General features: G+C 56.0%; 39 non-coding genes and 1 pseudogene across 39 annotated transcripts; all 40 read left to right on the top strand.

Annotated features, from left to right (window-relative positions):
* The first annotated feature begins 248 nt into the window (after positions 1-248).
* LOC140580100 (U5 spliceosomal RNA) lies at positions 249-362 on the top strand. The gene has a single exon (XR_011983873.1). It is a non-coding gene; the product is annotated as a U5 spliceosomal RNA (small nuclear RNA).
* A 195-nt stretch (positions 363-557) lies between these two features.
* On the top strand, positions 558-749 carry LOC140580203 (U2 spliceosomal RNA). Its single transcript, XR_011983966.1, has one exon. It is a non-coding gene; the product is annotated as a U2 spliceosomal RNA (small nuclear RNA).
* Positions 750-1,190: 441 nt separating this feature from the next.
* On the top strand, positions 1,191-1,304 carry LOC140580099 (U5 spliceosomal RNA). The gene has a single exon (XR_011983872.1). It is a non-coding gene; the product is annotated as a U5 spliceosomal RNA (small nuclear RNA).
* A 195-nt stretch (positions 1,305-1,499) lies between these two features.
* LOC140580190 (U2 spliceosomal RNA) lies at positions 1,500-1,691 on the top strand. The gene has a single exon (XR_011983955.1). It is a non-coding gene; the product is annotated as a U2 spliceosomal RNA (small nuclear RNA).
* A 440-nt stretch (positions 1,692-2,131) lies between these two features.
* Positions 2,132-2,245, top strand: LOC140580098 (U5 spliceosomal RNA). Its single transcript, XR_011983871.1, has one exon. It is a non-coding gene; the product is annotated as a U5 spliceosomal RNA (small nuclear RNA).
* Positions 2,246-2,440: 195 nt separating this feature from the next.
* Positions 2,441-2,632, top strand: LOC140580178 (U2 spliceosomal RNA). The gene has a single exon (XR_011983944.1). It is a non-coding gene; the product is annotated as a U2 spliceosomal RNA (small nuclear RNA).
* A 415-nt stretch (positions 2,633-3,047) lies between these two features.
* On the top strand, positions 3,048-3,161 carry LOC140580097 (U5 spliceosomal RNA). Its single transcript, XR_011983870.1, has one exon. It is a non-coding gene; the product is annotated as a U5 spliceosomal RNA (small nuclear RNA).
* A 195-nt stretch (positions 3,162-3,356) lies between these two features.
* Positions 3,357-3,548, top strand: LOC140580166 (U2 spliceosomal RNA). The gene has a single exon (XR_011983933.1). It is a non-coding gene; the product is annotated as a U2 spliceosomal RNA (small nuclear RNA).
* Positions 3,549-3,983: 435 nt separating this feature from the next.
* Positions 3,984-4,097, top strand: LOC140580096 (U5 spliceosomal RNA). The gene has a single exon (XR_011983869.1). It is a non-coding gene; the product is annotated as a U5 spliceosomal RNA (small nuclear RNA).
* A 195-nt stretch (positions 4,098-4,292) lies between these two features.
* LOC140580154 (U2 spliceosomal RNA) lies at positions 4,293-4,484 on the top strand. Its single transcript, XR_011983922.1, has one exon. It is a non-coding gene; the product is annotated as a U2 spliceosomal RNA (small nuclear RNA).
* A 430-nt stretch (positions 4,485-4,914) lies between these two features.
* LOC140580095 (U5 spliceosomal RNA) lies at positions 4,915-5,028 on the top strand. Its single transcript, XR_011983868.1, has one exon. It is a non-coding gene; the product is annotated as a U5 spliceosomal RNA (small nuclear RNA).
* A 195-nt stretch (positions 5,029-5,223) lies between these two features.
* LOC140580142 (U2 spliceosomal RNA) lies at positions 5,224-5,415 on the top strand. Its single transcript, XR_011983911.1, has one exon. It is a non-coding gene; the product is annotated as a U2 spliceosomal RNA (small nuclear RNA).
* Positions 5,416-5,855: 440 nt separating this feature from the next.
* On the top strand, positions 5,856-5,969 carry LOC140580094 (U5 spliceosomal RNA). Its single transcript, XR_011983867.1, has one exon. It is a non-coding gene; the product is annotated as a U5 spliceosomal RNA (small nuclear RNA).
* A 195-nt stretch (positions 5,970-6,164) lies between these two features.
* Positions 6,165-6,356, top strand: LOC140580129 (U2 spliceosomal RNA). Its single transcript, XR_011983899.1, has one exon. It is a non-coding gene; the product is annotated as a U2 spliceosomal RNA (small nuclear RNA).
* Positions 6,357-6,772: 416 nt separating this feature from the next.
* LOC140580259 (U5 spliceosomal RNA) lies at positions 6,773-6,885 on the top strand. Its single transcript, XR_011984017.1, has one exon. It is a non-coding gene; the product is annotated as a U5 spliceosomal RNA (small nuclear RNA).
* A 195-nt stretch (positions 6,886-7,080) lies between these two features.
* Positions 7,081-7,272, top strand: LOC140580117 (U2 spliceosomal RNA). The gene has a single exon (XR_011983888.1). It is a non-coding gene; the product is annotated as a U2 spliceosomal RNA (small nuclear RNA).
* A 435-nt stretch (positions 7,273-7,707) lies between these two features.
* On the top strand, positions 7,708-7,821 carry LOC140580091 (U5 spliceosomal RNA). The gene has a single exon (XR_011983865.1). It is a non-coding gene; the product is annotated as a U5 spliceosomal RNA (small nuclear RNA).
* A 195-nt stretch (positions 7,822-8,016) lies between these two features.
* Positions 8,017-8,208, top strand: LOC140580105 (U2 spliceosomal RNA). Its single transcript, XR_011983877.1, has one exon. It is a non-coding gene; the product is annotated as a U2 spliceosomal RNA (small nuclear RNA).
* Positions 8,209-8,638: 430 nt separating this feature from the next.
* On the top strand, positions 8,639-8,752 carry LOC140580090 (U5 spliceosomal RNA). Its single transcript, XR_011983864.1, has one exon. It is a non-coding gene; the product is annotated as a U5 spliceosomal RNA (small nuclear RNA).
* Positions 8,753-8,947: 195 nt separating this feature from the next.
* On the top strand, positions 8,948-9,139 carry LOC140580093 (U2 spliceosomal RNA). The gene has a single exon (XR_011983866.1). It is a non-coding gene; the product is annotated as a U2 spliceosomal RNA (small nuclear RNA).
* A 440-nt stretch (positions 9,140-9,579) lies between these two features.
* LOC140580089 (U5 spliceosomal RNA) lies at positions 9,580-9,693 on the top strand. Its single transcript, XR_011983863.1, has one exon. It is a non-coding gene; the product is annotated as a U5 spliceosomal RNA (small nuclear RNA).
* Positions 9,694-9,888: 195 nt separating this feature from the next.
* Positions 9,889-10,080, top strand: LOC140580080 (U2 spliceosomal RNA). The gene has a single exon (XR_011983855.1). It is a non-coding gene; the product is annotated as a U2 spliceosomal RNA (small nuclear RNA).
* Positions 10,081-10,496: 416 nt separating this feature from the next.
* On the top strand, positions 10,497-10,610 carry LOC140580088 (U5 spliceosomal RNA). Its single transcript, XR_011983862.1, has one exon. It is a non-coding gene; the product is annotated as a U5 spliceosomal RNA (small nuclear RNA).
* Positions 10,611-10,805: 195 nt separating this feature from the next.
* Positions 10,806-10,997, top strand: LOC140580068 (U2 spliceosomal RNA). The gene has a single exon (XR_011983844.1). It is a non-coding gene; the product is annotated as a U2 spliceosomal RNA (small nuclear RNA).
* A 440-nt stretch (positions 10,998-11,437) lies between these two features.
* LOC140580087 (U5 spliceosomal RNA) lies at positions 11,438-11,551 on the top strand. Its single transcript, XR_011983861.1, has one exon. It is a non-coding gene; the product is annotated as a U5 spliceosomal RNA (small nuclear RNA).
* A 195-nt stretch (positions 11,552-11,746) lies between these two features.
* LOC140580056 (U2 spliceosomal RNA) lies at positions 11,747-11,938 on the top strand. Its single transcript, XR_011983833.1, has one exon. It is a non-coding gene; the product is annotated as a U2 spliceosomal RNA (small nuclear RNA).
* Positions 11,939-12,378: 440 nt separating this feature from the next.
* LOC140580086 (U5 spliceosomal RNA) lies at positions 12,379-12,492 on the top strand. Its single transcript, XR_011983860.1, has one exon. It is a non-coding gene; the product is annotated as a U5 spliceosomal RNA (small nuclear RNA).
* A 195-nt stretch (positions 12,493-12,687) lies between these two features.
* LOC140580044 (U2 spliceosomal RNA) lies at positions 12,688-12,879 on the top strand. Its single transcript, XR_011983822.1, has one exon. It is a non-coding gene; the product is annotated as a U2 spliceosomal RNA (small nuclear RNA).
* Positions 12,880-13,295: 416 nt separating this feature from the next.
* Positions 13,296-13,409, top strand: LOC140580085 (U5 spliceosomal RNA). Its single transcript, XR_011983859.1, has one exon. It is a non-coding gene; the product is annotated as a U5 spliceosomal RNA (small nuclear RNA).
* A 195-nt stretch (positions 13,410-13,604) lies between these two features.
* Positions 13,605-13,796, top strand: LOC140580032 (U2 spliceosomal RNA). Its single transcript, XR_011983811.1, has one exon. It is a non-coding gene; the product is annotated as a U2 spliceosomal RNA (small nuclear RNA).
* A 428-nt stretch (positions 13,797-14,224) lies between these two features.
* Positions 14,225-14,338, top strand: LOC140580084 (U5 spliceosomal RNA). Its single transcript, XR_011983858.1, has one exon. It is a non-coding gene; the product is annotated as a U5 spliceosomal RNA (small nuclear RNA).
* A 195-nt stretch (positions 14,339-14,533) lies between these two features.
* Positions 14,534-14,725, top strand: LOC140580020 (U2 spliceosomal RNA). The gene has a single exon (XR_011983800.1). It is a non-coding gene; the product is annotated as a U2 spliceosomal RNA (small nuclear RNA).
* A 430-nt stretch (positions 14,726-15,155) lies between these two features.
* LOC140580083 (U5 spliceosomal RNA) lies at positions 15,156-15,269 on the top strand. Its single transcript, XR_011983857.1, has one exon. It is a non-coding gene; the product is annotated as a U5 spliceosomal RNA (small nuclear RNA).
* A 195-nt stretch (positions 15,270-15,464) lies between these two features.
* On the top strand, positions 15,465-15,656 carry LOC140580007 (U2 spliceosomal RNA). The gene has a single exon (XR_011983788.1). It is a non-coding gene; the product is annotated as a U2 spliceosomal RNA (small nuclear RNA).
* Positions 15,657-16,072: 416 nt separating this feature from the next.
* On the top strand, positions 16,073-16,186 carry LOC140580082 (U5 spliceosomal RNA). The gene has a single exon (XR_011983856.1). It is a non-coding gene; the product is annotated as a U5 spliceosomal RNA (small nuclear RNA).
* Positions 16,187-16,381: 195 nt separating this feature from the next.
* Positions 16,382-16,573, top strand: LOC140579995 (U2 spliceosomal RNA). Its single transcript, XR_011983777.1, has one exon. It is a non-coding gene; the product is annotated as a U2 spliceosomal RNA (small nuclear RNA).
* A 440-nt stretch (positions 16,574-17,013) lies between these two features.
* Positions 17,014-17,127, top strand: LOC140580079 (U5 spliceosomal RNA). Its single transcript, XR_011983854.1, has one exon. It is a non-coding gene; the product is annotated as a U5 spliceosomal RNA (small nuclear RNA).
* A 195-nt stretch (positions 17,128-17,322) lies between these two features.
* On the top strand, positions 17,323-17,514 carry LOC140579985 (U2 spliceosomal RNA). The gene has a single exon (XR_011983771.1). It is a non-coding gene; the product is annotated as a U2 spliceosomal RNA (small nuclear RNA).
* Positions 17,515-23,236: 5,722 nt separating this feature from the next.
* Positions 23,237-23,450, top strand: LOC140579945 (U2 spliceosomal RNA; annotated as a pseudogene).
* A 429-nt stretch (positions 23,451-23,879) lies between these two features.
* LOC140580078 (U5 spliceosomal RNA) lies at positions 23,880-23,993 on the top strand. The gene has a single exon (XR_011983853.1). It is a non-coding gene; the product is annotated as a U5 spliceosomal RNA (small nuclear RNA).
* The last annotated feature ends 3,863 nt before the right edge of the window (positions 23,994-27,856 follow it).

Genomic DNA, 27,856 nt, shown 5'->3' with positions numbered 1-27,856 from the left:
TTTTAAAGGAAGGTGACACACTGTTTGTGCGGTGGACAGCTGCGCTGAGGTAAGGCATGATGTCATCTTTGCCTTTTGAATTTCCCCTCATGTTTGTTAAAATGATTGCTGTCTTTTGAGAGGACAGGAGGACAGGGAGGAGTCGGGGCCCCGAGGACGGCGGCTGCGACGCCCCTGGGCATTCTACTCCGAGCGGGGGCGTCACGCAGGCCCGGCTAACGGCGACGGGCTTGGCGGCGGCCCCATATCGACTCGGGTCTCTCTTCATCCCGTATAAATCTTTCGCCTTTTACTAAAGATTTCCGTGGAGAGGGATAGCGATGAGTTCATGGTATTTTTGGAGGCTCTGCCCAAGCAGAGCTGCACTGCTGCTGTCAAAGGAAGACTGGGCCCGGCTTAGCGGCTGGCGTTAGGTGCCCGGTGGCGCGGCTGTGGTCTCCCTGGATCACGCGTGGACTCGCCGGGCGACACCTGCCAGAGGGGCTGGTGAGGGCTGAGCCGCGCCAGCTCCGTCGGCATCCCGCATGCCGGCGCCCGGCGGGGCGCAATTTGTGGGTATCGCTTCTCGGCCTTTTGGCTAAGATCAAGTGTAGTATCTGTTCTTATCAGTTTAATATCTGATACGTCCCCCATGGAGGGGACCACATATTAAACGGATTTTTGGAACAGGGAGCCGGAAGTGGGGCTTGCCCCGTCCGCTCCACGCATCGACCCGGTATTGCAGTGCTTCCGGGAATGGTGCACCTCTACTGCCCCCTGTTGTCGAAAGGCAGAACTGACTGACTGACTGACTGACTGACTGAGTGAGTGAGTGAGTGAGTGAGTGAGTGAGTGAGTGAGTGAGTGACTAATAGACTGAGTGCTGTGAGGGGGGGGGCCCTGTCTGTGCGTGGCCCCCGTTTCCCGCCGTTTTTCTTTTTTTTTTTTTTTTTTTTTTTTTTTTTTTAAAGGAAGGTGACACACTGTTTGTGCGGTGGACAGCTGCGCTGAGGTAAGGCATGATGTCATCTTTGCCTTTTGAATTTCCCCTCATGTTTGTTAAAATGATTGCTGTCTTTTGAGAGGACAGGAGGACAGGGAGGAGTCGGGGCCCCGAGGACGGCGGCTGCGACGCCCCTGGGCATTCTACTCCGAGCGGGGGCGTCACGCAGGCCCGGCTAACGGCGACGGGCTTGGCGGCGGCCCCATATCGACTCGGGTCTCTCTTCATCCCGTATAAATCTTTCGCCTTTTACTAAAGATTTCCGTGGAGAGGGATAGCGATGAGTTCATGGTATTTTTGGAGGCTCTGCCCAAGCAGAGCTGCACTGCTGCTGTCAAAGGAAGACTGGGCCCGGCTTAGCGGCTGGCGTTAGGTGCCCGGTGGCGCGGCTGTGGTCTCCCTGGATCACGCGTGGACTCGCCGGGCGACACCTGCCAGAGGGGCTGGTGAGGGCTGAGCCGCGCCAGCTCCGTCGGCATCCCGCATGCCGGCGCCCGGCGGGGCGCAATTTGTGGGTATCGCTTCTCGGCCTTTTGGCTAAGATCAAGTGTAGTATCTGTTCTTATCAGTTTAATATCTGATACGTCCCCCATGGAGGGGACCACATATTAAACGGATTTTTGGAACAGGGAGCCGGAAGTGGGGCTTGCCCCGTCCGCTCCACGCATCGACCCGGTATTGCAGTGCTTCCGGGAATGGTGCACCTCTACTGCCCCCTGTTGTCGAAAGGCAGAACTGACTGACTGACTGACTGACTGACTGACTGAGTGAGTGAGTGAGTGAGTGAGTGAGTGAGTGAGTGAGTGACTAATAGACTGAGTGCTGTGAGGGGGGGGGCCCTGTCTGTGCGTGGCCCCCGTTTCCCGCCGTTTTTCTTTTTTTTTTTTTTTTTTTTTTTTTTTTTTAAAGGAAGGTGACACACTGTTTGTGCGGTGGACAGCTGCGCTGAGGTAAGGCATGATGTCATCTTTGCCTTTTGAATTTCCCCTCATGTTTGTTAAAATGATTGCTGTCTTTTGAGAGGACAGGAGGACAGGGAGGAGTCGGGGCCCCGAGGACGGCGGCTGCGACGCCCCTGGGCATTCTACTCCGAGCGGGGGCGTCACGCAGGCCCGGCTAACGGCGACGGGCTTGGCGGCGGCCCCATATCGACTCGGGTCTCTCTTCATCCCGTATAAATCTTTCGCCTTTTACTAAAGATTTCCGTGGAGAGGGATAGCGATGAGTTCATGGTATTTTTGGAGGCTCTGCCCAAGCAGAGCTGCACTGCTGCTGTCAAAGGAAGACTGGGCCCGGCTTAGCGGCTGGCGTTAGGTGCCCGGTGGCGCGGCTGTGGTCTCCCTGGATCACGCGTGGACTCGCTGGGCGACACCTGCCAGAGGGGCTGGTGAGGGCTGAGCCGCGCCAGCTCCGTCGGCATCCCGCATGCCGGCGCCCGGCGGGGCGCAATTTGTGGGTATCGCTTCTCGGCCTTTTGGCTAAGATCAAGTGTAGTATCTGTTCTTATCAGTTTAATATCTGATACGTCCCCCATGGAGGGGACCACATATTAAACGGATTTTTGGAACAGGGAGCCGGAAGTGGGGCTTGCCCCGTCCGCTCCACGCATCGACCCGGTATTGCAGTGCTTCCGGGAATGGTGCACCTCTACTGCCCCCTGTTGTCGAAAGGCAGAACTGACTGACTGACTGACTGACTGAGTGAGTGAGTGAGTGAGTGGCTAATAGACTGAGTGCTGTGAGGGGGGGGGCCCTGTCTGTGCGTGGCCCCCGTTTCCCGCCGTTTTTCTTTTTTTTTTTTTTTTTTTTTTTTTTTTTTTTTAAAGGAAGGTGACACACTGTTTGTGCGGTGGACAGCTGCGCTGAGGTAAGGCATGATGTCATCTTTGCCTTTTGAATTTCCCCTCATGTTTGTTAAAATGATTGCTGTCTTTTGAGAGGACAGGAGGACAGGGAGGAGTCGGGGCCCCGAGGACGGCGGCTGCGACGCCCCTGGGCATTCTACTCCGAGCGGGGGCGTCACGCAGGCCCGGCTAACGGCGACGGGCTTGGCGGCGGCCCCATATCGACTCGGGTCTCTCTTCATCCCGTATAAATCTTTCGCCTTTTACTAAAGATTTCCGTGGAGAGGGATAGCGATGAGTTCATGGTATTTTTGGAGGCTCTGCCCAAGCAGAGCTGCACTGCTGCTGTCAAAGGAAGACTGGGCCCGGCTTAGCGGCTGGCGTTAGGTGCCCGGTGGCGCGGCTGTGGTCTCCCTGGATCACGCGTGGACTCGCCGGGCGACACCTGCCAGAGGGGCTGGTGAGGGCTGAGCCGCGCCAGCTCCGTCGGCATCCCGCATGCCGGCGCCCGGCGGGGCGCAATTTGTGGGTATCGCTTCTCGGCCTTTTGGCTAAGATCAAGTGTAGTATCTGTTCTTATCAGTTTAATATCTGATACGTCCCCCATGGAGGGGACCACATATTAAACGGATTTTTGGAACAGGGAGCCGGAAGTGGGGCTTGCCCCGTCCGCTCCACGCATCGACCCGGTATTGCAGTGCTTCCGGGAATGGTGCACCTCTACTGCCCCCTGTTGTCGAAAGGCAGAACTGACTGACTGACTGACTGACTGACTGACTGAGTGAGTGAGTGAGTGAGTGAGTGAGTGAGTGAGTGACTAATAGACTGAGTGCTGTGAGGGGGGGGGCCCTGTCTGTGCGTGGCCCCCGTTTCCCGCCGTTTTTCTTTTTTTTTTTTTTTTTTTTTTTTTTTTTAAAGGAAGGTGACACACTGTTTGTGCGGTGGACAGCTGCGCTGAGGTAAGGCATGATGTCATCTTTGCCTTTTGAATTTCCCCTCATGTTTGTTAAAATGATTGCTGTCTTTTGAGAGGACAGGAGGACAGGGAGGAGTCGGGGCCCCGAGGACGGCGGCTGCGACGCCCCTGGGCATTCTACTCCGAGCGGGGGCGTCACGCAGGCCCGGCTAACGGCGACGGGCTTGGCGGCGGCCCCATATCGACTCGGGTCTCTCTTCATCCCGTATAAATCTTTCGCCTTTTACTAAAGATTTCCGTGGAGAGGGATAGCGATGAGTTCATGGTATTTTTGGAGGCTCTGCCCAAGCAGAGCTGCACTGCTGCTGTCAAAGGAAGACTGGGCCCGGCTTAGCGGCTGGCGTTAGGTGCCCGGTGGCGCGGCTGTGGTCTCCCTGGATCACGCGTGGACTCGCTGGGCGACACCTGCCAGAGGGGCTGGTGAGGGCTGAGCCGCGCCAGCTCCGTCGGCATCCCGCATGCCGGCGCCCGGCGGGGCGCAATTTGTGGGTATCGCTTCTCGGCCTTTTGGCTAAGATCAAGTGTAGTATCTGTTCTTATCAGTTTAATATCTGATACGTCCCCCATGGAGGGGACCACATATTAAACGGATTTTTGGAACAGGGAGCCGGAAGTGGGGCTTGCCCCGTCCGCTCCACGCATCGACCCGGTATTGCAGTGCTTCCGGGAATGGTGCACCTCTACTGCCCCCTGTTGTCGAAAGGCAGAACTGACTGACTGACTGACTGACTGAGTGAGTGAGTGAGTGAGTGAGTGAGTGAGTGAGTGACTAATAGACTGAGTGCTGTGAGGGGGGGGGACCCTGTCTGTGCGTGGCCCCCGTTTCCCGCCGTTTTTCTTTTTTTTTTTATTTATTTATTTTTTTTTTTAAAGGAAGGTGACACACTGTTTGTGCGGTGGACAGCTGCGCTGAGGTAAGGCATGATGTCATCTTTGCCTTTTGAATTTCCCCTCATGTTTGTTAAAATGATTGCTGTCTTTTGAGAGGACAGGAGGACAGGGAGGAGTCGGGGCCCCGAGGACGGCGGCTGCGACGCCCCTGGGCATTCTACTCCGAGCGGGGGCGTCACGCAGGCCCGGCTAACGGCGACGGGCTTGGCGGCGGCCCCATATCGACTCGGGTCTCTCTTCATCCCGTATAAATCTTTCGCCTTTTACTAAAGATTTCCGTGGAGAGGGATAGCGATGAGTTCATGGTATTTTTGGAGGCTCTGCCCAAGCAGAGCTGCACTGCTGCTGTCAAAGGAAGACTGGGCCCGGCTTAGCGGCTGGCGTTAGGTGCCCGGTGGCGCGGCTGTGGTCTCCCTGGATCACGCGTGGACTCGCTGGGCGACACCTGCCAGAGGGGCTGGTGAGGGCTGAGCCGCGCCAGCTCCGTCGGCATCCCGCATGCCGGCGCCCGGCGGGGCGCAATTTGTGGGTATCGCTTCTCGGCCTTTTGGCTAAGATCAAGTGTAGTATCTGTTCTTATCAGTTTAATATCTGATACGTCCCCCATGGAGGGGACCACATATTAAACGGATTTTTGGAACAGGGAGCCGGAAGTGGGGCTTGCCCCGTCCGCTCCACGCATCGACCCGGTATTGCAGTGCTTCCGGGAATGGTGCACCTCTACTGCCCCCTGTTGTCGAAAGGCAGAACTGACTGACTGACTGACTGACTGACTGACTGAGTGAGTGAGTGAGTGAGTGAGTGAGTGAGTGAGTGAGTGACTAATAGACTGAGTGCTGTGAGGGGGGGGGCCCTGTCTGTGCGTGGCCCCCGTTTCCCGCCGTTTTTCTTTTTTTTTTTTTTTTTTTTTTTTTTTTTTAAAGGAAGGTGACACACTGTTTGTGCGGTGGACAGCTGCGCTGAGGTAAGGCATGATGTCATCTTTGCCTTTTGAATTTCCCCTCATGTTTGTTAAAATGATTGCTGTCTTTTGAGAGGACAGGAGGACAGGGAGGAGTCGGGGCCCCGAGGACGGCGGCTGCGACGCCCCTGGGCATTCTACTCCGAGCGGGGGCGTCACGCAGGCCCGGCTAACGGCGACGGGCTTGGCGGCGGCCCCATATCGACTCGGGTCTCTCTTCATCCCGTATAAATCTTTCGCCTTTTACTAAAGATTTCCGTGGAGAGGGATAGCGATGAGTTCATGGTATTTTTGGAGGCTCTGCCCAAGCAGAGCTGCACTGCTGCTGTCAAAGGAAGACTGGGCCCGGCTTAGCGGCTGGCGTTAGGTGCCCGGTGGCGCGGCTGTGGTCTCCCTGGATCACGCGTGGACTCGCTGGGCGACACCTGCCAGAGGGGCTGGTGAGGGCTGAGCCGCGCCAGCTCCGTCGGCATCCCGCATGCCGGCGCCCGGCGGGGCGCAATTTGTGGGTATCGCTTCTCGGCCTTTTGGCTAAGATCAAGTGTAGTATCTGTTCTTATCAGTTTAATATCTGATACGTCCCCCATGGAGGGGACCACATATTAAACGGATTTTTGGAACAGGGAGCCGGAAGTGGGGCTTGCCCCGTCCGCTCCACGCATCGACCCGGTATTGCAGTGCTTCCGGGAATGGTGCACCTCTACTGCCCCCTGTTGTCGAAAGGCAGAACTGACTGACTGACTGACTGACTGAGTGAGTGAGTGAGTGAGTGGCTAATAGACTGAGTGCTGTGAGGGGGGGGGCCCTGTCTGTGCGTGGCCCCCGTTTCCCGCCGTTTTTCTTTTTTTTTTTTTTTTTTTTTTTTTTTTTTTTTTAAAGGAAGGTGACACACTGTTTGTGCGGTGGACAGCTGCGCTGAGGTAAGGCATGATGTCATCTTTGCCTTTTGAATTTCCCCTCATGTTTGTTAAAATGATTGCTGTCTTTTGAGAGGACAGGAGGACAGGGAGGAGTCGGGGCCCCGAGGACGGCGGCTGCGACGCCCCTGGGCATTCTACTCCGAGCGGGGGCGTCACGCAGGCCCGGCTAACGGCGACGGGCTTGGCGGCGGCCCCATATCGACTCGGGTCTCTCTTCATCCCGTATAAATCTTTCGCCTTTTCTAAAGATTTCCGTGGAGAGGGATAGCGATGAGTTCATGGTATTTTTGGAGGCTCTGCCCAAGCAGAGCTGCACTGCTGCTGTCAAAGGAAGACTGGGCCCGGCTTAGCGGCTGGCGTTAGGTGCCCGGTGGCGCGGCTGTGGTCTCCCTGGATCACGCGTGGACTCGCCGGGCGACACCTGCCAGAGGGGCTGGTGAGGGCTGAGCCGCGCCAGCTCCGTCGGCATCCCGCATGCCGGCGCCCGGCGGGGCGCAATTTGTGGGTATCGCTTCTCGGCCTTTTGGCTAAGATCAAGTGTAGTATCTGTTCTTATCAGTTTAATATCTGATACGTCCCCCATGGAGGGGACCACATATTAAACGGATTTTTGGAACAGGGAGCCGGAAGTGGGGCTTGCCCCGTCCGCTCCACGCATCGACCCGGTATTGCAGTGCTTCCGGGAATGGTGCACCTCTACTGCCCCCTGTTGTCGAAAGGCAGAACTGACTGACTGACTGACTGACTGACTGACTGAGTGAGTGAGTGAGTGAGTGAGTGAGTGAGTGAGTGACTAATAGACTGAGTGCTGTGAGGGGGGGGGCCCTGTCTGTGCGTGGCCCCCGTTTCCCGCCGTTTTTCTTTTTTTTTTTTTTTTTTTTTTTTTTTTTAAAGGAAGGTGACACACTGTTTGTGCGGTGGACAGCTGCGCTGAGGTAAGGCATGATGTCATCTTTGCCTTTTGAATTTCCCCTCATGTTTGTTAAAATGATTGCTGTCTTTTGAGAGGACAGGAGGACAGGGAGGAGTCGGGGCCCCGAGGACGGCGGCTGCGACGCCCCTGGGCATTCTACTCCGAGCGGGGGCGTCACGCAGGCCCGGCTAACGGCGACGGGCTTGGCGGCGGCCCCATATCGACTCGGGTCTCTCTTCATCCCGTATAAATCTTTCGCCTTTTACTAAAGATTTCCGTGGAGAGGGATAGCGATGAGTTCATGGTATTTTTGGAGGCTCTGCCCAAGCAGAGCTGCACTGCTGCTGTCAAAGGAAGACTGGGCCCGGCTTAGCGGCTGGCGTTAGGTGCCCGGTGGCGCGGCTGTGGTCTCCCTGGATCACGCGTGGACTCGCTGGGCGACACCTGCCAGAGGGGCTGGTGAGGGCTGAGCCGCGCCAGCTCCGTCGGCATCCCGCATGCCGGCGCCCGGCGGGGCGCAATTTGTGGGTATCGCTTCTCGGCCTTTTGGCTAAGATCAAGTGTAGTATCTGTTCTTATCAGTTTAATATCTGATACGTCCCCCATGGAGGGGACCACATATTAAACGGATTTTTGGAACAGGGAGCCGGAAGTGGGGCTTGCCCCGTCCGCTCCACGCATCGACCCGGTATTGCAGTGCTTCCGGGAATGGTGCACCTCTACTGCCCCCTGTTGTCGAAAGGCAGAACTGACTGACTGACTGACTGACTGAGTGAGTGAGTGAGTGAGTGAGTGAGTGAGTGAGTGACTAATAGACTGAGTGCTGTGAGGGGGGGGGACCCTGTCTGTGCGTGGCCCCCGTTTCCCGCCGTTTTTCTTTTTTTTTTTATTTATTTATTTTTTTTTTTAAAGGAAGGTGACACACTGTTTGTGCGGTGGACAGCTGCGCTGAGGTAAGGCATGATGTCATCTTTGCCTTTTGAATTTCCCCTCATGTTTGTTAAAATGATTGCTGTCTTTTGAGAGGACAGGAGGACAGGGAGGAGTCGGGGCCCCGAGGACGGCGGCTGCGACGCCCCTGGGCATTCTACTCCGAGCGGGGGCGTCACGCAGGCCCGGCTAACGGCGACGGGCTTGGCGGCGGCCCCATATCGACTCGGGTCTCTCTTCATCCCGTATAAATCTTTCGCCTTTTACTAAAGATTTCCGTGGAGAGGGATAGCGATGAGTTCATGGTATTTTTGGAGGCTCTGCCCAAGCAGAGCTGCACTGCTGCTGTCAAAGGAAGACTGGGCCCGGCTTAGCGGCTGGCGTTAGGTGCCCGGTGGCGCGGCTGTGGTCTCCCTGGATCACGCGTGGACTCGCTGGGCGACACCTGCCAGAGGGGCTGGTGAGGGCTGAGCCGCGCCAGCTCCGTCGGCATCCCGCATGCCGGCGCCCGGCGGGGCGCAATTTGTGGGTATCGCTTCTCGGCCTTTTGGCTAAGATCAAGTGTAGTATCTGTTCTTATCAGTTTAATATCTGATACGTCCCCCATGGAGGGGACCACATATTAAACGGATTTTTGGAACAGGGAGCCGGAAGTGGGGCTTGCCCCGTCCGCTCCACGCATCGACCCGGTATTGCAGTGCTTCCGGGAATGGTGCACCTCTACTGCCCCCTGTTGTCGAAAGGCAGAACTGACTGACTGACTGACTGACTGACTGACTGAGTGAGTGAGTGAGTGAGTGAGTGAGTGAGTGAGTGAGTGACTAATAGACTGAGTGCTGTGAGGGGGGGGGCCCTGTCTGTGCGTGGCCCCCGTTTCCCGCCGTTTTTCTTTTTTTTTTTTTTTTTTTTTTTTTTTTTTAAAGGAAGGTGACACACTGTTTGTGCGGTGGACAGCTGCGCTGAGGTAAGGCATGATGTCATCTTTGCCTTTTGAATTTCCCCTCATGTTTGTTAAAATGATTGCTGTCTTTTGAGAGGACAGGAGGACAGGGAGGAGTCGGGGCCCCGAGGACGGCGGCTGCGACGCCCCTGGGCATTCTACTCCGAGCGGGGGCGTCACGCAGGCCCGGCTAACGGCGACGGGCTTGGCGGCGGCCCCATATCGACTCGGGTCTCTCTTCATCCCGTATAAATCTTTCGCCTTTTACTAAAGATTTCCGTGGAGAGGGATAGCGATGAGTTCATGGTATTTTTGGAGGCTCTGCCCAAGCAGAGCTGCACTGCTGCTGTCAAAGGAAGACTGGGCCCGGCTTAGCGGCTGGCGTTAGGTGCCCGGTGGCGCGGCTGTGGTCTCCCTGGATCACGCGTGGACTCGCTGGGCGACACCTGCCAGAGGGGCTGGTGAGGGCTGAGCCGCGCCAGCTCCGTCGGCATCCCGCATGCCGGCGCCCGGCGGGGCGCAATTTGTGGGTATCGCTTCTCGGCCTTTTGGCTAAGATCAAGTGTAGTATCTGTTCTTATCAGTTTAATATCTGATACGTCCCCCATGGAGGGGACCACATATTAAACGGATTTTTGGAACAGGGAGCCGGAAGTGGGGCTTGCCCCGTCCGCTCCACGCATCGACCCGGTATTGCAGTGCTTCCGGGAATGGTGCACCTCTACTGCCCCCTGTTGTCGAAAGGCAGAACTGACTGACTGACTGACTGACTGAGTGAGTGAGTGAGTGAGTGGCTAATAGACTGAGTGCTGTGAGGGGGGGGGCCCTGTCTGTGCGTGGCCCCCGTTTCCCGCCGTTTTTCTTTTTTTTTTTTTTTTTTTTTTTTTTTTTTTTTTAAAGGAAGGTGACACACTGTTTGTGCGGTGGACAGCTGCGCTGAGGTAAGGCATGATGTCATCTTTGCCTTTTGAATTTCCCCTCATGTTTGTTAAAATGATTGCTGTCTTTTGAGAGGACAGGAGGACAGGGAGGAGTCGGGGCCCCGAGGACGGCGGCTGCGACGCCCCTGGGCATTCTACTCCGAGCGGGGGCGTCACGCAGGCCCGGCTAACGGCGACGGGCTTGGCGGCGGCCCCATATCGACTCGGGTCTCTCTTCATCCCGTATAAATCTTTCGCCTTTTACTAAAGATTTCCGTGGAGAGGGATAGCGATGAGTTCATGGTATTTTTGGAGGCTCTGCCCAAGCAGAGCTGCACTGCTGCTGTCAAAGGAAGACTGGGCCCGGCTTAGCGGCTGGCGTTAGGTGCCCGGTGGCGCGGCTGTGGTCTCCCTGGATCACGCGTGGACTCGCCGGGCGACACCTGCCAGAGGGGCTGGTGAGGGCTGAGCCGCGCCAGCTCCGTCGGCATCCCGCATGCCGGCGCCCGGCGGGGCGCAATTTGTGGGTATCGCTTCTCGGCCTTTTGGCTAAGATCAAGTGTAGTATCTGTTCTTATCAGTTTAATATCTGATACGTCCCCCATGGAGGGGACCACATATTAAACGGATTTTTGGAACAGGGAGCCGGAAGTGGGGCTTGCCCCGTCCGCTCCACGCATCGACCCGGTATTGCAGTGCTTCCGGGAATGGTGCACCTCTACTGCCCCCTGTTGTCGAAAGGCAGAACTGACTGACTGACTGACTGACTGACTGAGTGAGTGAGTGAGTGAGTGAGTGAGTGAGTGAGTGAGTGAGTGACTAATAGACTGAGTGCTGTGAGGGGGGGGGCCCTGTCTGTGCGTGGCCCCCGTTTCCCGCCGTTTTTCTTTTTTTTTTTTTTTTTTTTTTTTTTTTTTAAAGGAAGGTGACACACTGTTTGTGCGGTGGACAGCTGCGCTGAGGTAAGGCATGATGTCATCTTTGCCTTTTGAATTTCCCCTCATGTTTGTTAAAATGATTGCTGTCTTTTGAGAGGACAGGAGGACAGGGAGGAGTCGGGGCCCCGAGGACGGCGGCTGCGACGCCCCTGGGCATTCTACTCCGAGCGGGGGCGTCACGCAGGCCCGGCTAACGGCGACGGGCTTGGCGGCGGCCCCATATCGACTCGGGTCTCTCTTCATCCCGTATAAATCTTTCGCCTTTTACTAAAGATTTCCGTGGAGAGGGATAGCGATGAGTTCATGGTATTTTTGGAGGCTCTGCCCAAGCAGAGCTGCACTGCTGCTGTCAAAGGAAGACTGGGCCCGGCTTAGCGGCTGGCGTTAGGTGCCCGGTGGCGCGGCTGTGGTCTCCCTGGATCACGCGTGGACTCGCCGGGCGACACCTGCCAGAGGGGCTGGTGAGGGCTGAGCCGCGCCAGCTCCGTCGGCATCCCGCATGCCGGCGCCCGGCGGGGCGCAATTTGTGGGTATCGCTTCTCGGCCTTTTGGCTAAGATCAAGTGTAGTATCTGTTCTTATCAGTTTAATATCTGATACGTCCCCCATGGAGGGGACCACATATTAAACGGATTTTTGGAACAGGGAGCCGGAAGTGGGGCTTGCCCCGTCCGCTCCACGCATCGACCCGGTATTGCAGTGCTTCCGGGAATGGTGCACCTCTACTGCCCCCTGTTGTCGAAAGGCAGAACTGACTGACTGACTGACTGACTGACTGACTGAGTGAGTGAGTGAGTGAGTGAGTGAGTGAGTGAGTGAGTGACTAATAGACTGAGTGCTGTGAGGGGGGGGGCCCTGTCTGTGCGTGGCCCCCGTTTCCCGCCGTTTTTCTTTTTTTTTTTTTTTTTTTTTTTTTTTTTTAAAGGAAGGTGACACACTGTTTGTGCGGTGGACAGCTGCGCTGAGGTAAGGCATGATGTCATCTTTGCCTTTTGAATTTCCCCTCATGTTTGTTAAAATGATTGCTGTCTTTTGAGAGGACAGGAGGACAGGGAGGAGTCGGGGCCCCGAGGACGGCGGCTGCGACGCCCCTGGGCATTCTACTCCGAGCGGGGGCGTCACGCAGGCCCGGCTAACGGCGACGGGCTTGGCGGCGGCCCCATATCGACTCGGGTCTCTCTTCATCCCGTATAAATCTTTCGCCTTTTACTAAAGATTTCCGTGGAGAGGGATAGCGATGAGTTCATGGTATTTTTGGAGGCTCTGCCCAAGCAGAGCTGCACTGCTGCTGTCAAAGGAAGACTGGGCCCGGCTTAGCGGCTGGCGTTAGGTGCCCGGTGGCGCGGCTGTGGTCTCCCTGGATCACGCGTGGACTCGCTGGGCGACACCTGCCAGAGGGGCTGGTGAGGGCTGAGCCGCGCCAGCTCCGTCGGCATCCCGCATGCCGGCGCCCGGCGGGGCGCAATTTGTGGGTATCGCTTCTCGGCCTTTTGGCTAAGATCAAGTGTAGTATCTGTTCTTATCAGTTTAATATCTGATACGTCCCCCATGGAGGGGACCACATATTAAACGGATTTTTGGAACAGGGAGCCGGAAGTGGGGCTTGCCCCGTCCGCTCCACGCATCGACCCGGTATTGCAGTGCTTCCGGGAATGGTGCACCTCTACTGCCCCCTGTTGTCGAAAGGCAGAACTGACTGACTGACTGACTGACTGAGTGAGTGAGTGAGTGAGTGGCTAATAGACTGAGTGCTGTGAGGGGGGGGGCCCTGTCTGTGCGTGGCCCCCGTTTCCCGCCGTTTTTCTTTTTTTTTTTTTTTTTTTTTTTTTTTTTTTTTTAAAGGAAGGTGACACACTGTTTGTGCGGTGGACAGCTGCGCTGAGGTAAGGCATGATGTCATCTTTGCCTTTTGAATTTCCCCTCATGTTTGTTAAAATGATTGCTGTCTTTTGAGAGGACAGGAGGACAGGGAGGAGTCGGGGCCCCGAGGACGGCGGCTGCGACGCCCCTGGGCATTCTACTCCGAGCGGGGGCGTCACGCAGGCCCGGCTAACGGCGACGGGCTTGGCGGCGGCCCCATATCGACTCGGGTCTCTCTTCATCCCGTATAAATCTTTCGCCTTTTACTAAAGATTTCCGTGGAGAGGGATAGCGATGAGTTCATGGTATTTTTGGAGGCTCTGCCCAAGCAGAGCTGCACTGCTGCTGTCAAAGGAAGACTGGGCCCGGCTTAGCGGCTGGCGTTAGGTGCCCGGTGGCGCGGCTGTGGTCTCCCTGGATCACGCGTGGACTCGCCGGGCGACACCTGCCAGAGGGGCTGGTGAGGGCTGAGCCGCGCCAGCTCCGTCGGCATCCCGCATGCCGGCGCCCGGCGGGGCGCAATTTGTGGGTATCGCTTCTCGGCCTTTTGGCTAAGATCAAGTGTAGTATCTGTTCTTATCAGTTTAATATCTGATACGTCCCCCATGGAGGGGACCACATATTAAACGGATTTTTGGAACAGGGAGCCGGAAGTGGGGCTTGCCCCGTCCGCTCCACGCATCGACCCGGTATTGCAGTGCTTCCGGGAATGGTGCACCTCTACTGCCCCCTGTTGTCGAAAGGCAGAACTGACTGACTGACTGACTGACTGACTGACTGAGTGAGTGAGTGAGTGAGTGAGTGAGTGACTAATAGACTGAGTGCTGTGAGGGGGGGGGCCCTGTCTGTGCGTGGCCCCCGTTTCCCGCCGTTTTTCTTTTTTTTTTTTTTTTTTTTTTTTTTTTTTAAAGGAAGGTGACACACTGTTTGTGCGGTGGACAGCTGCGCTGAGGTAAGGCATGATGTCATCTTTGCCTTTTGAATTTCCCCTCATGTTTGTTAAAATGATTGCTGTCTTTTGAGAGGACAGGAGGACAGGGAGGAGTCGGGGCCCCGAGGACGGCGGCTGCGACGCCCCTGGGCATTCTACTCCGAGCGGGGGCGTCACGCAGGCCCGGCTAACGGCGACGGGCTTGGCGGCGGCCCCATATCGACTCGGGTCTCTCTTCATCCCGTATAAATCTTTCGCCTTTTACTAAAGATTTCCGTGGAGAGGGATAGCGATGAGTTCATGGTATTTTTGGAGGCTCTGCCCAAGCAGAGCTGCACTGCTGCTGTCAAAGGAAGACTGGGCCCGGCTTAGCGGCTGGCGTTAGGTGCCCGGTGGCGCGGCTGTGGTCTCCCTGGATCACGCGTGGACTCGCTGGGCGACACCTGCCAGAGGGGCTGGTGAGGGCTGAGCCGCGCCAGCTCCGTCGGCATCCCGCATGCCGGCGCCCGGCGGGGCGCAATTTGTGGGTATCGCTTCTCGGCCTTTTGGCTAAGATCAAGTGTAGTATCTGTTCTTATCAGTTTAATATCTGATACGTCCCCCATGGAGGGGACCACATATTAAACGGATTTTTGGAACAGGGAGCCGGAAGTGGGGCTTGCCCCGTCCGCTCCACGCATCGACCCGGTATTGCAGTGCTTCCGGGAATGGTGCACCTCTACTGCCCCCTGTTGTCGAAAGGCAGAACTGACTGACTGACTGACTGACTGAGTGAGTGAGTGAGTGAGTGAGTGAGTGAGTGAGTGACTAATAGACTGAGTGCTGTGAGGGGGGGGGACCCTGTCTGTGCGTGGCCCCCGTTTCCCGCCGTTTTTCTTTTTTTTTTTATTTATTTATTTTTTTTTTTAAAGGAAGGTGACACACTGTTTGTGCGGTGGACAGCTGCGCTGAGGTAAGGCATGATGTCATCTTTGCCTTTTGAATTTCCCCTCATGTTTGTTAAAATGATTGCTGTCTTTTGAGAGGACAGGAGGACAGGGAGGAGTCGGGGCCCCGAGGACGGCGGCTGCGACGCCCCTGGGCATTCTACTCCGAGCGGGGGCGTCACGCAGGCCCGGCTAACGGCGACGGGCTTGGCGGCGGCCCCATATCGACTCGGGTCTCTCTTCATCCCGTATAAATCTTTCGCCTTTTACTAAAGATTTCCGTGGAGAGGGATAGCGATGAGTTCATGGTATTTTTGGAGGCTCTGCCCAAGCAGAGCTGCACTGCTGCTGTCAAAGGAAGACTGGGCCCGGCTTAGCGGCTGGCGTTAGGTGCCCGGTGGCGCGGCTGTGGTCTCCCTGGATCACGCGTGGACTCGCTGGGCGACACCTGCCAGAGGGGCTGGTGAGGGCTGAGCCGCGCCAGCTCCGTCGGCATCCCGCATGCCGGCGCCCGGCGGGGCGCAATTTGTGGGTATCGCTTCTCGGCCTTTTGGCTAAGATCAAGTGTAGTATCTGTTCTTATCAGTTTAATATCTGATACGTCCCCCATGGAGGGGACCACATATTAAACGGATTTTTGGAACAGGGAGCCGGAAGTGGGGCTTGCCCCGTCCGCTCCACGCATCGACCCGGTATTGCAGTGCTTCCGGGAATGGTGCACCTCTACTGCCCCCTGTTGTCGAAAGGCAGAACTGACTGACTGACTGACTGACTGAGTGAGTGAGTGAGTGAGTGGCTAATAGACTGAGTGCTGTGAGGGGGGGGGCCCTGTCTGTGCGTGGCCCCCGTTTCCCGCCGTTTTTCTTTTTTTTTTTTTTTTTTTTTTTTTTTTTTTTTTAAAGGAAGGTGACACACTGTTTGTGCGGTGGACAGCTGCGCTGAGGTAAGGCATGATGTCATCTTTGCCTTTTGAATTTCCCCTCATGTTTGTTAAAATGATTGCTGTCTTTTGAGAGGACAGGAGGACAGGGAGGAGTCGGGGCCCCGAGGACGGCGGCTGCGACGCCCCTGGGCATTCTACTCCGAGCGGGGGCGTCACGCAGGCCCGGCTAACGGCGACGGGCTTGGCGGCGGCCCCATATCGACTCGGGTCTCTCTTCATCCCGTATAAATCTTTCGCCTTTTACTAAAGATTTCCGTGGAGAGGGATAGCGATGAGTTCATGGTATTTTTGGAGGCTCTGCCCAAGCAGAGCTGCACTGCTGCTGTCAAAGGAAGACTGGGCCCGGCTTAGCGGCTGGCGTTAGGTGCCCGGTGGCGCGGCTGTGGTCTCCCTGGATCACGCGTGGACTCGCCGGGCGACACCTGCCAGAGGGGCTGGTGAGGGCTGAGCCGCGCCAGCTCCGTCGGCATCCCGCATGCCGGCGCCCGGCGGGGCGCAATTTGTGGGTATCGCTTCTCGGCCTTTTGGCTAAGATCAAGTGTAGTATCTGTTCTTATCAGTTTAATATCTGATACGTCCCCCATGGAGGGGACCACATATTAAACGGATTTTTGGAACAGGGAGCCGGAAGTGGGGCTTGCCCCGTCCGCTCCACGCATCGACCCGGTATTGCAGTGCTTCCGGGAATGGTGCACCTCTACTGCCCCCTGTTGTCGAAAGGCAGAACTGACTGACTGACTGACTGACTGACTGACTGAGTGAGTGAGTGAGTGAGTGAGTGAGTGAGTGAGTGAGTGACTAATAGACTGAGTGCTGTGAGGGGGGGGGCCCTGTCTGTGCGTGGCCCCCGTTTCCCGCCGTTTTTCTTTTTTTTTTTTTTTTTTTTTTTTTTTTTTAAAGGAAGGTGACACACTGTTTGTGCGGTGGACAGCTGCGCTGAGGTAAGGCATGATGTCATCTTTGCCTTTTGAATTTCCCCTCATGTTTGTTAAAATGATTGCTGTCTTTTGAGAGGACAGGAGGACAGGGAGGAGTCGGGGCCCCGAGGACGGCGGCTGCGACGCCCCTGGGCATTCTACTCCGAGCGGGGGCGTCACGCAGGCCCGGCTAACGGCGACGGGCTTGGCGGCGGCCCCATATCGACTCGGGTCTCTCTTCATCCCGTATAAATCTTTCGCCTTTTACTAAAGATTTCCGTGGAGAGGGATAGCGATGAGTTCATGGTATTTTTGGAGGCTCTGCCCAAGCAGAGCTGCACTGCTGCTGTCAAAGGAAGACTGGGCCCGGCTTAGCGGCTGGCGTTAGGTGCCCGGTGGCGCGGCTGTGGTCTCCCTGGATCACGCGTGGACTCGCTGGGCGACACCTGCCAGAGGGGCTGGTGAGGGCTGAGCCGCGCCAGCTCCGTCGGCATCCCGCATGCCGGCGCCCGGCGGGGCGCAATTTGTGGGTATCGCTTCTCGGCCTTTTGGCTAAGATCAAGTGTAGTATCTGTTCTTATCAGTTTAATATCTGATACGTCCCCCATGGAGGGGACCACATATTAAACGGATTTTTGGAACAGGGAGCCGGAAGTGGGGCTTGCCCCGTCCGCTCCACGCATCGACCCGGTATTGCAGTGCTTCCGGGAATGGTGCACCTCTACTGCCCCCTGTTGTCGAAAGGCAGAACTGACTGACTGACTGACTGACTGATTGACCGCCGCTGCCACGGGGCGACCCGTGCCTTCCTTTTAGCCTTTTATCCCTGCTTTTATTTTTGTTTTTATTAGGCTGGGGATCCCGCAGTGGCTGGTGGCCTGTCCGCCGCCCTGTTGGGTGAACTGGTGTTTTTATTTTTTAGGTGTTTTTATAGTTTAGTGATCCTCGGCTCATCCCGGATTGGCGGACGGCGACAGGACCACGGCGGACGTCGGGACCACGGCGGCAGGAGGACTCTGCTCCAGGAACGACGTCGGTGGACCATCCCGGATGGCGACGGCCGGCGGTGCAGCGAGGAAGCCCTTCAGCGGGCCGTGGCTGGTAGCAGGTGGTGGCCTGCGTAATACCGCCCGGTTCTGCTGGAGGGCCGAAGGGGAGGTAGGCACCTTCCCCGACCGCCTGGCCTTCATCCGGGAGGTGGCCTTCGGGGAGCTGGGCCTCCGCATGGAGGACATCCTTTGTGTACAGCGGAATGGCCCCTTCCAGTTCTTCGAGGTCACCCTGTCCACCGACGAGGGTTACAGCAAGGTCCTGGAGCGGAGCAAGGAGAGGGCCCAGCACCCTCTCCTGGGACGATACACCATCGAGCCGCTGTGGTGGCCCGACAAGCGGGTAATAACTGTCCATTGTTTTAACCCGCATGTGACCGCCGAAGCCGTCCGCCAGTTCCTGAACAAGTATGTGGACCTTCTTCCTGGCCACAAGGAGATTCGGGATGAGCTGGGGATCTGGACTGGTCGACGCCAGTTCCAGGCCCGCCTGCGCCCGGACGCTAATGGCGCGGGCGGTTTTAGTCATCCCCCAGCCTATTTTAATCTACAGGGCAATAAGGCTTACTTGTTTTATTCCGGACAGCCTCCCTTCTGCCGACAGTGTCACAGCTTCGGACACACTCTGGAGGGATGCGCCAACTTACGCTGCCGCAACTGCCTGGAGTCGGGGCACATGGCCAGGGACTGCAAGGGCCCCCGTCGCTGCATCTACTGCAACGGCGAGGACCATCTGGCTCGTTCCTGCCCTAAGAAGAAAACGACGTATGCTGACGCTCTGTCGGGTAATGGAGCTGTCGGCAAGGAGAGTGGTGGGGGAGTGCAAGCCCCCACATTAGGGCAGGAACAGCCGGCGACGGGGGCAGGAGGAGAAGCCCTGGCCGAGGTGGAGGAGGCCCCAGCAACAGCGATGCAGGAGGGGTCTCCAGTCCTGGCTCCAGGTGTTAGCAGCAGGAGGAGAAAGAGCGGCGCATCCCCCCGGAGGAGGAAGAAGAGCAGAAGGGAGGCACAACCCGACGCTTCCAGCCCTCCGGCTGCCACCTTGCCAGCAGTGGCGGCCGGGGACCAAGGCCGAGAGAGTCCCCCCTCCCCGACGTTGGGGGCCCCCCAGCCGGTGTGGGACCTGGGACAGTCCCCTGCGCCCCCCCAGGAGTACAGTATTGTGCAGGACAAAGCAAATGAACAGGAGTACCTGGGGGGGCTGGAACTGGGGGGCCTTTTGGGTTTGACTGAGGAGGGGGGGCAGTAATGCGGTATTGTTTTTAATGGCTGGCTTTTATTATTTTATTGTGTTGTTTTTAATTGTATTTTACCTTTTTAACATTTCATGGCCAATTTTAATATTGTCACCTTGAATGTCAGGGGTTTGAGGAACGTTTTAAAGCGCACATCTGTTTTTAATCAGCTGGCATCTTCTCCCTTCAGCATTTGTTTTCTGCAGGAAGTCCACCTCCGGGACCAGCGGGACGAGGCTCTCTTTTCACGACAATGGAAGAGGGGTAGATCCTACTGGAGCGTAGGTGGTGTCCACTCCTCAGGCGTCGGGATCCTTTTTGGCGACCGCGCCTTTGAAGAAGTAAGATCGTTTACCGTTCTTCAAGGTAGGGTTTTGGGGGTGGACGCCACATGGAGGGGACAGCGCCTCCGGGCCATATGTGTCTACGCTCCAGTGGAGGCCTCGTCCCGTATAACTCTCTTTGAAGAGTTGTCCCCGTTCTGTGTCACAGATCGACACTTGATTTTAGGAGGGGACTTTAACATCTCGTTGGAGGGTAGACAGGATGTCAGCTCTGGGCACTTTCGCCATTTTATTCGTTCCTTTAAACTTGTTGATGGTTTTAAGACATGCAACCCCAGCATGCCGGGCTTCACCTGGCATAATAGTCGCGGAGCCAGCAGTCGCATCGACTACATTTTAGCTTCACCCCCCGTTGTTTTTAAAAAGGTGTCCCTCTCCCCACAGTGGCCCACTGACCACTTGGCAGTGGAGGCCACTGTTTCCATAGACGCCCCTGAATGTGGGGGCGGCTATTGGAAAATGAACCTGCAGATCCTGGAGGAGAGCGATTTTAGACACCTTTTTTTAGATCACTTCTCCGAGTGGCAGAAGGACAAGCCTACCTTCCCCTCCGTGGCTGAATGGTGGGAGAGTGTGAAGGATAGGATCCGAACCTTCTCCATGCAGTACAGCAAGCAGCGCAGGATGGAGAAGAAATTCTCCATTCTGCAGCTGGAGAGAAGGTTGCGGGATGAATACGCCGCTCACAACAACGGGGGCGCCATCGACCACGAGCGACTGCTTGGCATAAAGGGTGAGCTGAGGCGCCTGCATGAACAGGCTGCCTCGGCCCTAATGCTCCGCGACAAAATGTGCCTGTTGGAAAACAATGAAAAGTGCAACGCCTTTTTTTTCCAGAGAGCCAGGGAAGCCCGGGAGGAGAAGAGCTTTGTCTCTCTCCGTGCCTCAAACGGCGACACGGCAACGACAACATCAGACATGCTGGAGGTTGCTAAACTGTTCTATTTTAATCTTTTTAAGGTTAGGGACACGGACCCGGTTGCAGGGGAGCGGTTCCTAGATAATATCTCACCTTGTCTTCCCAGTGACATTCGGGACGGCTTAGAAGCCCCCATCACCTTGGCCGAGCTGACCGCAGTGCTTGGCAGGATGAACCGCCGCAAGGTACCGGGCCTTGACGGACTCCCGGTGGAATTTTATTCCACCTTTTGGGATGTCCTCGGGCCGGAATTACTGCAGGTTGTAGAGGATGTTCAGCGCCGGGGTTTGCTCACTAGGAGCATGAGGTCAGGGGTTCTTTCCCTGTTGCACAAGAAGGGTGATCGTGCCGACCTTGGCAACTGGAGGCCCCTGACCATGCTTTGTGTAGACACAAAGCTCATCGCAAAGACCCTTACCGAACGCCTGAAGAAGGCCATGGCTCATCTGGTTCACAGCGATCAGACGTGTGGAGTACCGGGTCGATCGGCGACGTGGAACCTCCATCTCATCCGCGACGCCATCGCCTGGGTGGAGGACAGGAACCTCCCTCTCCTGCTGGTCAGCTTGGACCAGGAGAAAGCCTTTGACCGGGTAGATCACCGCTTCCTGTTTCAAGTATTGGGTAAGTTTGGCTTTGGACCCAATTATCTGGGGTGGTTACACACTTTGTATAATGAAGTTGGAAGCCATGTTGTTATCAATGGCTTCCTGAGTGACTTGGTGCCCCAGGTGAGTGGAGTGAGGCAGGGATGTCCCCTCTCCCCCCTCCTCTACGCGCTCTATATAGAGCCGCTGGCGTGCGCCATTCGCGCCCACCCCGGGGTCGATGGCCTTCTTATCCCAGGAAGTCGGGGGAAAACTGTTAAACTGACCCAGTATGCAGACGACACCACCCTTTTCGTCTGCTCGGATCAGTCTCTCGGTCATGCCATGAGCCTTGTTCATGCGTTCGGTAGGGCCTCCGGCGCGACGCTCAACCTCAGTAAGTCGGTGGCCAAGTATTTCGGCAGCTGGAAGGCGAGGGAGGACGTCGCAGGTGGTCTCACCCTCTGTGACGGACCTCTCAAAGTGTTGGGGGTCAACTTCCTTTCGGATGGTGCCGCCCGTTTGAACTGGGAGGAGCGGTTGGTGATCGCCAGGCGGAAGATCGGACTGTGGAAGTCCAGGTCCCTGTCCTTCCAAGGTAAGGTTTTAGCCTTAAAAGTGGATATTCTTCCCACCCTGCTCTACCTTGCACATGTGTACCCTTTGCCCCGCTTCATGCGCAGAGGCCTGACGAAGGACGTTTTCAACCTCGTCTGGGGGAGCAGGTACGAGTACGTGCGTAGGGAAGTGATGTATCTCGGAAAGGACAGTGGGGGGAGGGATGTTATTGACTTTCCTCTCAAGCTTGACTGCCTGTTCTTCTCGCAGCTCTGCACGCGCCTGGCAGCTCCCCTCGAGCACCCCCATCAGCACTTTGTGCGTCTGTGGCTGGCTCTCCCCATGAGACGTCTGGTGGCGTCGTGGACCAACCTCGGCCCCAAGGCTGAGACCCTGCCGGCCCACTACAGCCACGCTGTCAAGTGGAGTAAGTCTTTTCCGGCAGGTGTCAAGACAGAGGCCTTGACCAAGCATAGAGCGCTTTATAGGGCTTTGCTTGGTCATAGGGATACTCGGGCCATGCTGGGCCTGGAGGAAGGCACATGGGCGAGAATCCAGCCTAAGGGTTTGGATCATAGGCTGCAGGACCTGAACTGGCAGTGCCTTCATGGTAAGCTGCCAGTCAGGGACGTCTTACATAGGCATAAGCTGACCAGACACCCCCGCTGCCCCAGGCCCGAGTGCAGCGAGGATGAGACCATCAGGCACGTGTTTTGGGACTGTGGGCATGCACAGAGAGTTTGGGGGTTGGTAGCGGGCCTGTGTGGACGTGTGGACCCGCAGCCCGGTCTGACCTACGACAAGGTGTTGAAGGGGTGGGACCCCAAGCTCCATAACCCCTTCGGCCCCTGGATGTGGCTGCTGGTCAGCATTACCAAGCGAGAGCTGTGGAATGCTAGGACCGCGCTCATCCGCAGAGGGGTTCATCTGGAGGCACAAGGGGTATTCCGTAAAATCCGGGCCGACTTGGGTTTCAGGATGGAGACTGACGTCATCCAGCGGGGCTATCACGAGGCCAAGGAGAGGTGGAAGGGCCTCTTTTGGCTTTAGCCCCGTTTCGTTTAGGTGGTGACGCTCCATTCTACAGGGTTTGATGTGACACACCTTTCCGAAGCACACTGGAGATACTTCGGGTTTTAGGTGAGTGTGCTTTGTTTTTTTTTTTGCGTGTGTTGTATTCAAAATGGTTTTATCTAACAGCATGTGCATAATTAATTGAGCACGGTTTTTGGTTGATCATTTTTAGCACCTATTTATTCATATTAACAATAACTGTATTTATTAACATTTTACTCTGGTTTGTTGTGCTGCTTTTTAAATGATTGACCTTGTTTTTATTCCCGAGGTGCTGATTTTACGTGTGTGGAAATGTATGACCCTGTCCCAACCTGACCCTGGTGTAGAGGTTGGAGGTCGCCGGGTGTGTTCCTCCTTTAATGGTTTTAGGTTTTAATAGCTGGCATTTAAGGTGGCATTTTATTTGTGTAAATGGCCATTTAATTGTAATTGTGTTTTAATTGATATTGTAATGACATTTTTTGGTGGTTTTATAGTTTTGTGTTTTATTGCAGTTCTGGAGATGTTTTGTTTAATATTGTTTTAATAATGGTTTGTTTTGTATAGCATATATAAGTAGCACTGTGTTGAGAATGTTTTAGCCTTTTATAAAGTATTTATGGATCTGTATTTGTGAACCAAAAAGGCTGTTTTATTATGTCTTGATGACAGTGCAAATTGATGTTTATATGCTTTGTATATTTGTGTGATTTTAATTGTTGTGCAGAACTGTATAATAAAGTATTGAAAAAAAAAAATCTGTTCTTATCAGTTTAATATCTGATACGTCCCCCATGGAGGGGACCACATATTAAACGGATTTTTGGAACAGGGAGCCGGAAGTGGGGCTTGCCCCGTCCGCTCCACGCATCGACCCGGTATTGCAGTGCTTCCGGGAATGGTGCACCTCTACTGCCCCCTGTTGTCGAAAGGCAGAACTGACTGACTGACTGACTGACTGACTGTCTGACTGACTGACTGACTGAGTGAGTGAGTGACTAATAGACTGAGTGCTGTGAGGGGGGGGGCCCTGTCTGTGCGTGGCCCCCGTTTCCCGCCGTTTTTCTTTTTTTTTTTTTTTTTTTTTTTTTTTTTTTAAAGGAAGGTGACACACTGTTTGTGCGGTGGACAGCTGCGCTGAGGTAAGGCATGATGTCATCTTTGCCTTTTGAATTTCCCCTCATGTTTGTTAAAATGATTGCTGTCTTTTGAGAGGACAGGAGGACAGGGAGGAGTCGGGGCCCCGAGGACGGCGGCTGCGACGCCCCTGGGCATTCTACTCCGAGCGGGGGCGTCACGCAGGCCCGGCTAACGGCGACGGGCTTGGCGGCGGCCCCATATCGACTCGGGTCTCTCTTCATCCCGTATAAATCTTTCGCCTTTTACTAAAGATTTCCGTGGAGAGGGATAGCGATGAGTTCATGGTATTTTTGGAGGCTCTGCCCAAGCAGAGCTGCACTGCTGCTGTCAAAGGAAGACTGGGCCCGGCTTAGCGGCTGGCGTTAGGTGCCCGGTGGCGCGGCTGTGGTCTCCCTGGATCACGCGTGGACTCGCCGGGCGACACCTGCCAGAGGGGCTGGTGAGGGCTGAGCCGCGCCAGCTCCGTCGGCATCCCGCATGCCGGCGCCCGGCGGGGCGCAATTTGTGGGTATCGCTTCTCGGCCTTTTGGCTAAGATCAAGTGGATTTTACGCTCTTTTTATCGCTTTTAACGGACTGCGTCGGGTTTTTTAGAGGAAGGCACGGTGACCCTAATGCGTGACCAGTAGGTGGCTTGACCGCCGCTGCCACGGGGCGACCCGTGCCTTCCTTTTAGCCTTTTATCCCTGCTTTTATTTTCGTTTTTATTAGGCTGGGGATCCCGCAGTGGCTGGTGGCCTGTCCGCCGCCCTGCCGGGTGAACTGGTGTTTTTATTTTTTAGTTGCTTTTATAGTTTAGCATTCCTCGGCTCATCCCGGATTGGCGGACGGCGGCCGGACCACGGCGGACGTCGGGACCACGGCGGCAGGAGGACTCTGCTCCAGGAACGACGTCGGTGGACCATCCCGGATGTCGACGGCCGGCGGAGCTGCGAGGAAGCCCTTCAGCGGGCCGTGGCTGGTAGCAGGCGGTGGCCTGCGTAATACCGCCCGGTTCTGCTGGAGGGCCGAAGGGGAGGTAGGCACCTTCCCCGACCGCCTGGCCTTCATCCGGGAGGTGGCCTTCGGGGAGCTGGGCCTGCGCATGGAGGACATCCTGTGTGTGCAGCGGAATGGACCTTTCCAGTTCTTCGAGGTCACCCTGTCCACCGACGAGAGCTACACCAAGGTCCTGGAGCGGAGCAAGGAGAGGGCCCAGCACCCTCTCCTGGGACGATACACCGTCGAGCCGCTGTGGTGGCCCGACAAGCGGGTAATTACGGTACATTGTTTTAACCCGCATGTGTCCGGCGAAGCCGTCCGCCAGTTCTTGAACAAGTATGTGGACCTCCTTCCTGGCCACAAGGACATCCGGGATGAGCTGGGGATCTGGACTGGTCGACGCCAGTTCCAGGCCCGCCTGCGCCCGGACGCTAATGGGGCGGGCGGGTTTAGTCATCCCCCAGCCTATTTTAATCTACAGGGCAATAAGGCTTACTTGTTTTATTCCGGACAGCCTCCCTTCTGCCGACAGTGTCACACCTTTGGACATACTCTGGAGGGATGCGCCAACCTGCGCTGCCGCAACTGCCTGGAGCCGGGGCACATGGCCAGGGACTGCAAGGGCCCCCGTCGCTGCATCCACTGCAACGGTGAGGACCATCTGGCTCGTTCCTGCCCCCAACGGAAAACGTCATACGCCGACGCTCTGTTAGGCAGCAGAGCTGTCGGCAAGGAGAGTGGTGGGGGAGCGCAAGCCCCCACGTCCGGGCAGGAACAGTCGGCGGCGGGGGCAGGAGGAGATGCCCTGGCCGAGGTGGAGGAGGCCCCAGCGACAGCGACTGCAATGCAGGAGGGGTCTCCAGTCCTGGCTCCAGGTGTCAGCAGCAGGAGGAGAAAGAGCGGCGCATCCCCCCGGAGGAGGAAGAAGAGCAGAAGGGAGGCACAACCCGACGCATCCAGCCCTCCGGCTGCCACCTTGCCAGCAGTGGCGGCCGGGGACCAAGGCCGAGAGAGTCCCCCCTCCCCGACATTGGGGGCCCCCCATCTGGTGTGGGACTTGGGACAGTCCCCTGCGCCCCCCCAGGAGTACAGTAGTGTGCAGGACAAAGCAAATGAACAGGAGTACCTGGGGGGGCTGGAACTGGGGGGCCTTTTGGGTTTGACTGAGGAGGGGGGGCAGTAATGCGGTATTGTTTTTAATGGCTGGCTTTTATTATTTTAGTGTGTTGTTTGTAATTGTATTTTACCTTTTTAACATTTCATGGCCAATTTTAATATTGTCACCTTGAATGTCAGGGGTTTGAGGAACGTTTTAAAGCGCACATCTGTTTTTAATCAGCTGGCATCTTCTCCCTTCAGCATGTGTTTTCTGCAGGAAGTCCACCTCCGGGACCAGCGGGACGAGGCTCTCTTTTCACGACAATGGAAGAGGGGTAGATCCTACTGGAGCGTAGGTGGTGTCCACTCCTCAGGCGTCGGGATCCTTTTTGGCGACCGCGCCTTTGAAGAAGTAAGATCGTTTACCGTTCTTCAAGGTAGGGTTTTGGGGGTGGACGCCACATGGAGGGGACAGCGCCTCCGGGCCATATGTGTCTACGCTCCAGTGGAGGCCTCGTCCCGTATAACTCTCTTTGAAGAGTTGTCCCCGTTCTGTGTCACAGATCGACACTTGATTTTAGGAGGGGACTTTAACATCTCGTTGGAGGGTAGACAGGATGTCAGCTCTGGGCACTTTCGCCATTTTATTCGTTCCTTTAAACTTGTTGATGGTTTTAAGATATGCAACCCCAGCATGCCGGGCTTCACCTGGCACAATAGTCGCGGAGCCAGCAGTCGCATCGACTATATTTTAGCCTCACCCCCCGTTGTTTTTAAAAAGGTGTCCCTCTCCCCACAGTGGCCCACTGACCACTTGGCAGTGGAGGCCACTGTTTCCATAGACGCCCCTGAATATGGGGGTGGCTATTGGAAAATGAACCTGCAGATCCTGGAGGAGAGCGATTTTAGACACCTTTTTTTAGATCACTTCTCCGAGTGGCAGAAGGACAAGCCTACCTTCCCCTCCGTGGCCGAATGGTGGGAGAGTGTGAAGGACAGGATCCGAACCTTCTCCATGCAGTACAGCAAGCAGCGCAGGATGGAGAAGAAATTCTCCATTCTGCAGCTGGAGAGAAGGTTGCGGGATGAATACGCCGCTCACAACAGCGGGGGCACCATCGACCACGAGCGACTGCTTGATATAAAGGGTGAGCTGAGGCGCCTGCATGCACAGGCTGCCTCGGCTCAAATGCTCCGCGACAGAATGTTCTTTTTGGAAAACAATGAAAAGTGCAATACTCATTTTTTCCAGAGAGCCAGGGAAGCCCGGGAGGAGAAGACCTTCGACTCTCTCCGGGCCTTAAACGGCGAAACGGTAACAATAACATCAGACATGCTGGAGGTTGCTAAATTGTTTTATCACAATCTTTTTAAGGTTAGGGACACGGACCCGGTTGCAGGGGAGCGGTTCCTAGACAACATCTCACCTTGCCTTCCCAGTGACATTCGTGACGGCTTAGAAGCCCCCATCACCTTGGCCGAGCTGACCGCAGTGCTTGGCAAGATGAACCGCCGCAAGGTACCGGGCCTTGATGGGCTCCCGGTGGAATTTTATTCCACTTTTTGGGATGTCCTCGGGCCGGAATTACTGCAGGTTGTAGAGGACGTTCAGCGCCGGGGTTTGCTCACTAGGAGCATGAGGTCAGGGGTTCTTTCTTTGTTGCACAAGAAGGGTGATCGTGCCGACCTTGGCAACTGGAGGCCCCTGACCATGCTTTGTGTAGACACAAAGCTCATCGCAAAGACCCTTACAGAACGCCTGAAGAAGGCCATGGCTCATCTGGTTCACAGCGATCAGACGTGTGGAGTACCGGGTCGATCGGCGACGTGGAACCTCCATCTCATCCGCGACGCCATCGCCTGGGTGGAGGACAGGAACCTCCCTCTCCTGCTGGTCAGCTTGGACCAGGAGAAAGCCTTCGACCGGGTAGATCACCGCTTCCTGTTTCAAGTATTGGGTAAGTTTGGCTTTGGACCCAATTACCTGGGGTGGTTACACACTTTGTATAACGAAGTTGGGAGCCATGTTGTTATCAATGGCTTCCTGAGTGACTTGGTGCCCCAGCTGAGTGGAGTGAGGCAGGGATGTCCCCTCTCCCC

Source organism: Paramormyrops kingsleyae, chromosome 18, assembly GCF_048594095.1.
Source record: "Paramormyrops kingsleyae isolate MSU_618 chromosome 18, PKINGS_0.4, whole genome shotgun sequence".
Taxonomy (NCBI): Eukaryota; Metazoa; Chordata; class Actinopteri; order Osteoglossiformes; family Mormyridae; genus Paramormyrops; species Paramormyrops kingsleyae.
Note: the sequence above shows the minus strand (reverse complement) of the source record. Positions and strands in the feature narration are given on the sequence as shown.